Source organism: Polistes canadensis, unplaced genomic scaffold, assembly GCF_001313835.1.
Source record: "Polistes canadensis isolate GaletaPanama2010 unplaced genomic scaffold, ASM131383v1 scaffold_109, whole genome shotgun sequence".
NCBI classification, from domain to species: domain Eukaryota; kingdom Metazoa; phylum Arthropoda; class Insecta; order Hymenoptera; family Vespidae; genus Polistes; species Polistes canadensis.
Window position 1 is genome coordinate 27,750 of NW_014569656.1, and position 7,979 is coordinate 35,728.

General features: G+C 35.5%; 1 long non-coding RNA gene across 1 annotated transcript; it reads left to right on the top strand.

Moving 5' to 3' along the window:
- Positions 1–5: 5 nt before the first annotated feature.
- On the top strand, positions 6–7,947 carry LOC106787679. Its single transcript, XR_001381833.1, has 8 exons — positions 6–88; positions 532–670; positions 5,298–5,453; positions 5,536–5,651; positions 5,768–6,117; positions 6,425–6,622; positions 6,777–7,058; positions 7,588–7,947. It is a non-coding gene; the product is annotated as an uncharacterized LOC106787679 (long non-coding RNA).
- Positions 7,948–7,979: the final 32 nt, after the last annotated feature.

Below are 7,979 nucleotides of genomic sequence, written 5' to 3' on the forward strand. Positions count from 1 at the left end.
CGGGGAGGGGATAAGAGAGAAGAGGATAATTGTCGGTTCTCTTCTTGCATCGAGATGCGACCGTATAAATACAAAAGATTAGCATCAGGTAGTGGTCTTTCTTTCTATCTCTTTTTATCTCTTTCTATCTTTCTTTTTCCCCAATCTGGGACGTGAGGAATGTAATAAAAGGCCGGCTGCATCGAAGTTACTCAACCTGAAACGGGGTTACATCGATCTCTCATTGCGTGGAGGCGTGTATTTGTGATATCCAGGGGCGTATCTATGCATATGTGTATATTTATATTGAAAATCGAGATAGAAAGAGAGAGAGAGAGAGAGAGAGAGAGAGAGAGAGAGAGAGGGGGAGAGAGAGAGAGAGAGAGAGAGAGAGAGAAAGAGATAGTGATATATATCTTATTGCTTATTATGATATATTGTATTTATATAATATACTTAATATCCATATATGTATTGATACCCATGTATTATGATCATTTTCATTGCTATATATATTACATTATATTAATAATTTTCTTTTTTTTGTTTCAGATTGACGGATCTGAAGAATAATTTTCCACTCTCTCGTCATATGGAATTTCTTTGACTCACGAGTAAAGTTCACTTTGAATTATACGTACTATTCGCCGAAGGAATGATTTGTTGGAAGCCGATGAAGCTGATAAAATCGGTAGGTACAAGCACTAGGGCGTAGTCGCGACATTTCCTTGAACTGCGAAAGCTCTCCCATGACTATGTTACATGAACCGTCCATGAACCATTTTAATCTATATAATACAAGATTCATATATATGTCAATGTACCGAGAAAGTAAATCGCGTTGACCAAAGCCGTTTATTCGTTACGGTGTTAAGTTAAGCGCCTTTGCCATCCATTTCATGGATGGCAAAGTAATGCGATCGAATTATCGGATTACTTTATATATGTATATGTATCTAATGTCTTTCCATAAGTTACTTTTTCTATTAGCATTTATAGTAATTCTTTTTTTTCTTTTCGAATAGTAAGATTTTTCTGACTTATCCAAATACAAATTTAAAAATATATTTCTTTTTTACTAGTTGCAAAACAATTGAACAAGTTAAGGAATAAAATATCGATTTAAAAGATAACTGTACTTATAACCGTGTTACCTAGAGTCAATCGGTGTCTAACTTGGATACGAGGTCAAAGTGTAAAGTCTAGAAATAGGAAATAGATGTACATATAGAAACGTTTTGGATAGAGCTTTATAAGAATTTCTTGAATAATGAAACATCTAGTGTCCCTGTGTGCTTTTTCTAGAGAACACGAAGAATTATTTAAACGTCTCGTAGGATATTTTTAAGAATTAGAAGAAGAAAAAAGAAAAGAAAGAACAAAGGTCTCTTCTTCATCATTTCTAATCTATCGATTGAAGCTAGTCACTTGGAAAGCTCATATAAACTACTCGACCTTGTAAAGTTACATGAAAAAATGATCTTTCCTATGATCGAGTTATCTCTAGAAGAAAGGAAGAGCTGAGAGCAAGAAAGAAAAAGAGCGGGATACTGGTTTGATCAAGAGCCACGTGGCAGTGTCTTCTTTTCTCAAGCGGAAGGAAGCAGCAACGACTGGAAAAAGAGAAGAAGCCACGAAGAGAGGACACAGCTGCAAAACTTGCTGCTCGTGGAAGATTTATGGAAGAATGGGTTGCATCGATAGCATACTGTGAAAGAAGAAGACTATCGAAAAGGAGGAAAGGGTGGAGGGCTGGAGGTAGAAAATATGCAGCATGATAGCTAAAAATAAAGAAGCCTTTTCTCTTCGTAACTTTCTCTCTCTCTTACTTATTGGTCTAACCAAGTCAAAGTCTCGTGAGAAAGCAGCAAGTACTCTGTTAACAAAAAGGGAAATCATATACGTATAGTGAATCTTTAAAGTTTTCTCGAATGGATTTAGATATTGAAGCGTGTTCTCTCTCTCTCTCTCTCTCTCTCTCTCTCTTTAGAATCCAAAGAATGTGCTGGCTTACCGCGTGCAAACGTTCCCGATATGTATGCAAATGTGGCTCGAGCGAGTTCGAAGATCAGGACTCGCATATTTTGTATTCTTTTGTATAGAAATCTATATTTCTGAATTTAAAAACGGTGAAAAATATTTACCTGGAATATTTAGAACCGTTTTACCACTTCTGTTCAAATATTTAGATAACGATTAATGTTTTAATATGTACTTTACAACTTCATTTGTTGGATATGTCTTAAGACCGAAGTTATACAGGGTGGACCAAAAGTTTCTAGACAACATCAATTTTATTACCTTTTAAAAAATCAATGAATCTTTTATTTTTTTTTGTCTTCTAATAAATGGTTAATTTTATTTTTTTTTATATAATATAGTGATAATTGTTTTTTTTTTATAATTAAGTTAATATTTATTTCCATATAATTTAATTTTTTTCAGGTGTCCCAAATCTCTACAAAAATCTCACACTTAGGAAACATTCAAAATTCTCACAGAAAGAAAGATAGAAAAAAATCATAAAAGATCATCACATTTTTTTTGAGAAAAAGGGAAAAGAAATGAGGTACATACTTATGTGAACCATCCACTTCGTATTCTATTACCCTACCACTATTCACTAAATCATTCGAGAAAATCCAAGAAAAAAGGGGAAGATAGCTTAATCGGTTCCAAAAGTCTTGACCGAAAACTTGTTCCTTCGAAGAATATCGTATTCTTTGTCCTCAACTGAAAAAGCAAAAAAAGAAAAGAAAAAATAACGAATCTTTGATAGCAAACTAACTAAATCCTGATATATAATATGTATATGACATACACATAGGGCGGATTAAAAGTTCTTAAGTAGGTCAACATTTCGTAGATGATTATAAAAATTAATTATTTTTTTTTTTAATTTCTCATTCTTATTTCTTTTCTCTTATATAACATGTAATACTACGTACAAAGTCCAGCTTGTAAAACTGCAAGTCTAATTAATACGAACCTAATAAGTTTCGAAAAGATATAATTTATTTTAAAAATTATTTAGAAACTTTAGATCCACCCTATATATATCCACACTGAACGTAACGCGGGGAAAGATTCCATACGAGCTTCCTACGTGTTTCGCAGGTGACTTACCTGGAAGTCCAATTAAGTGTGATTCCGAGATACAAGTTGTACGGGGCAGGACGAGCGTGAGCGTGTGGACACACACGAGAAGGGAGAAAGAGAGGGAAGGATAGACAAGAAGAAGAGACAACAAGTGTGTGTGTGTACGAGAGAGAGAGAGAGAGAGAGAGGGATAGTGATAGCGAAAATTGGCTTAGTCATCAACGTATTACAGAATATTACGAGACATTAACTGTACATTACTGTACTACCTCTCTCTCTCTCTCTCTCTCTCTCTCTTTCTTTCTCTATCTATCTATCTATGTATCTATCTACCTATCTGTCTTTCTCTATCTATATATCTATTGTATCTATCGTTCTTCCTCTCCCTTCCTTCCTTCTTCGTGTAGGTCACGCTCATGAATCATACCCCTACCTTTACTTCGTAGGAGTCCCTGACTTCTAGGAACAACACGTTCATGTAAATACACCCACGAATCCTTTGCGTCACACGCTTTACAATTGGAATATCCTACCAAGCTATATATGTATATGTATATTAGTTTACTACTACTACTTTACGTATATTTGTTCGGCCTCGCCACCCCCACACTCAAGGTCAACGATCGGACGATAGTATGATATGATCTGAGTCGAAGCTAAATGATTGTTTATTATAATTAGAGTTTGCATTGAGAAGACTTGTTGCATCTGATGCAGTTTTGATAGTCTGAGAAGATATTAAAAAAAAAAAAAAAAATAAACTTTTATCTGAATAACATTTTTAAAACTAGATTACAAGGATTAGAATATCCTCAATGTAACAATCCTCCGTCGAAGAATTTGTTTCACGTATCAGGAAGAAAATAATCTAAAGAAAATATTTTAAAAAAGAAATAAAAAAGAAATAAATAAGAGAGGGGAAACACATTTAGTCTCCACAAAATATCACCTACTTTTCCGTGTCTACTTTACGTTACTTAACGTTTCCAAGCTGTCCGAAAAAAAGCGTTTGGAAAACGGAGAGCCCAGCTTCTTTGAGATTAGACGACGACAACTACGACGACTATAACCACAAGCAATAATGTGAAGTTGTTTCTTCAAGAAATATCCACCCCATCCTAAAAAAAAAAGGGAAGAAGAAGTTTCCTATCGTACTCTTTCTCGACTCGTTTCCGTATATCATAGAAATAACGAGCAAGTTGCTGGAGAAAGCATGCATGATATAAAGATAACATAACGTGTTGGATAAAAATGTATTGCTTTAATGGAATGTTAAAAAGGAGTAGAAAGATGAACAATGTGTATGCGATACGTGTAAGTTTAACAGATCGTCTTTCTCTCACTCTTACTCTCGCTCGCAACACCGATGAACAGAGCATAAATAAAGACAGAGATAGAGATTACTTTTGTGGAAGAAAAGCATCTGGGATTTGTCTCTCTCTTTCTCTTTGGATAATATAGTGGATACTTTTGGTAGGTATAGCCTACTGACCAGTGAATTATGACATATTTGTGGTCGAGAAGGCTCTTCTTTTGCTTCTTCCAGAACGCGTGAGACTTATAGATACGTTATAGACCTGAAAAGAGGCTTGCACACCCACGTAGGTAACGCGTATAATGTCGTGAGCTCGCATTCCTGGCGTCTTTTTTAAACATGTTACTGGTTCATCATGTTATGCATGTGTCTGTGTATATGCATACGCGTATGTTCAGGTAACTTTGTAGTGATTGGTTGGTAGCTGGTGGCAAAGTCTTTGCTACCGCTGGAAGCACGACGACGGCTTCAGGGAAGAGATTAGGTCTTGTCGCTTGTCAGCGCCCACGTGTATGTGTATATGTACATACATAAACACGCCGGACGTTGTCAATGCGTTCGTCCACGCAGAGCCGAAGCTTAGGGTGTCTAAATTAAATTCTTACTCACTCCGATAAAATCTTTCTCTTTTTATATGTATATACATATATATATATATATATATATATATGTTTGCGCGTGAATTTGTATCCGTTTAAATATCTATCTTGTATGTGTGTGTGTGTTCACTTATGTAATTAGGAATATATTCGTAGTTTGTATTCCTTTTGTTCTGGTCAATTTGAAGACTTTTTAATAATATCATATACTTATTACCGCAGTTATTTATGTTTCTTTCTTATTATTAACAAAAGTGTTAATTCAAAGTATAGATCAATAAAAGATGTTAATTCTTCTATTTCAGATAAATCTTATAAAGATCGTATACTTTAATGATACACATACAATGAGAGAAAGAATAATTTCGAGAAAAGACTGAGACACATCACGTACGTTCCTAAAATGTTCAAATTGAAGTCGAAGGTCTACTCTGTGGATTCACGGATATGACTCAAGTCGCGTAAGTATTAAACGCTTAATCAATTCTAACGAAGAACGCAGTACTCGTAAGCTCGTTCGATTTACCCTTTTACTCTTCCTAGGATTTCTATTTACCCTAAGTACTTTTTAATTCTTATAAAAGTAACTTGAAGAAAATGAGAAAGTACTTTTCTTCATATTTTGAAAAAAAGTTAAGGACAGGATGTACTTTAAAGAGGTAAATACTTAGTGCTTTAATAAATCATTCTCATTTTAATGGGAAAAACTTACCGTACACTCCTTTTTCTAATTCCTAATCATATCATTAAAATACCTTTTGCATTTCTCTTTTAGATTCACATTCATTTCTGTTTTCTAAGTATTTTCGCCGTATTAACGACAAGTATTGCGTTCAAGAGTCACGCAAGGCTTTGTTTCTTTCTGCGAACATAAAAAAAAATAAAAAGAAAGAAGAAGAAAAATGAAGGAACGAAGAGGGGTTGTAATATGGTGGTAGTGTTAATGGCGAATAGGACGATATGGTGGTGGTGGTGACAGGGTCGTTCGTGTACGCCGTCGTAAAGTGAAAGCAAGCACCGTTCGCGAGTTCCTCGAAATCGATCGGTAATTTCCGGGGAGAGGTGACTTCACTCAGGGATTCCATCGAAGTCACGCTTTCTCGTTTCGTTTTTACATATACATATGTAAGTATCCTGTGATATAAAGCTGCAAAACAACGCGTTTAAATATGTATGTAGAACTTACACATTCAACTATGCATGTACCTTTAAAAACACATTAGGTAGATCCTAAGTTTTTCGGATTAAATGAACGTAAAATCCAAATTGTGTCATATTAGGACGATCTCAACATTTTAACTCGTAAGAGCTTTTATAATTGACGAATTAGATCATATCAAGTTTTTCAAGGTACTTACTGACGTTTCATTTCTTTTCTGTACTATCAACATATTAATCATTTATATTAGAAACATAGCGCAATGTCTTTCAGAAAAACCTGAAGGAAAGGCTTGACTGCGACATGGGATTCGTTATCACCGGAAGGAACGTTAACTAGAACACTAATAAGAATATCTGAAGCACGAGCTTGAGAGAGATTGGAATAATCAGAGGTCAGATGTCAATGCGGATGTGTAATTCCCCCTTCCGTATTGACACGGTGGAACTACACGGTAAATGCACAAGGGGTGTAAGTATAATGAAGTTAATTAAAAAGGATAAAAGGATTTTTCAAAGTGTTTTTTAACTAATCATTATAATCGTCAAGCTTTCCTTATTATAATTTCTTATATAAAAAATTAATTATATATTTTATAATACACATGCGGTATGATTCGTTTCAGAGAACTTTGCTTTTCGAAGGAGCATTTTTAAATCACGTACAAGTGTTCTCTCTGTTTGAAGAAAGAAAGAATAAACAATTGCGAGGTGGGGGATGTCAATTAAAAGAAGGGTAAAAGTAAAAAACAAAAAAGGGTAGAAACGAAGTACGTCCTAAGACAGATGAAGAAAGCTCATATCAGTGTTATGGACCCATGGCGTTACGTACACTTGTGAACGATGGCGACGGCGATGACAACGACGAGGACGACGACGACGACGACGGCGACGGCGACGACGTACCGGTAAGTGGAGAGTTAACTCGGTTCGAAGTCACGAAACGGCACGAAGTAGCACGAGAGGAGTCGCGAAAGAGAACGAAGATTCATTCGTCTCGCAAAGAATCCTGCCTGGAGGCTTTGCTCCGACACGGCACAAATCCTCCTCCTTCTCATTATCTTTGTCTAGCCCGAGAACTCTCAATTATTTTTTCAACGTCCTTTAATAACTAAATTTTCGTTGGCTTATCGCGAGCTGATAATATAATCAATTTCTTTTTGGAGAACAGTTGTTGAAATTTGTTAACATTCGTAATGAAATAAATATCTAACACGATAATAGAATTCTTGTTCTCTAACGTTTCTATTTGTTTTTTCATAAAATTACCATAGAAGATGGATTATAAATGATGCTATTAATTATGAACTTAATCAAACATTAATTAAATAATCGTAGCAATTTGTGAAAACACTTGTAAGTAAATAAATATCTTTGATTAAATCAGGATAGCGTTTCTAATGCACACTCTAAGGTATTATATCTATTCAATTATAGCAAAGAAGATAGATTACAAAAGACGCCATTTTGAAAGGACCAAGAATGCAGTCGAAAGATTAACCGTGAAGTAAGTAGAGTATCGAAGAGAAGAAGAACAAGAAGAAGAAGAAGTGGAGGGGAAAGAGAAAGCGGAATGAGAGCAAGAAGTCGAAGACATAATAATCGGTGGCCTTTGCACGGCCTTTTCTGTCTTACAAGAAGAAGAAGAAGAAGAAGAAGAAGATGAAGTAGCAGGATAGGTGGAAGAAGACGAAGGAAGGAAGGAAGGAAAAGAAGAGTTCGAAGACGCCGTCTTGGTCGTCGTCGTCGTCGTCGTCGTAGTCGTAGGTAAAGTTGAGGACAGTAGTACTGACGATGGTGGTGGTGGTGGTGGTGGTGGTGGTGGTGGT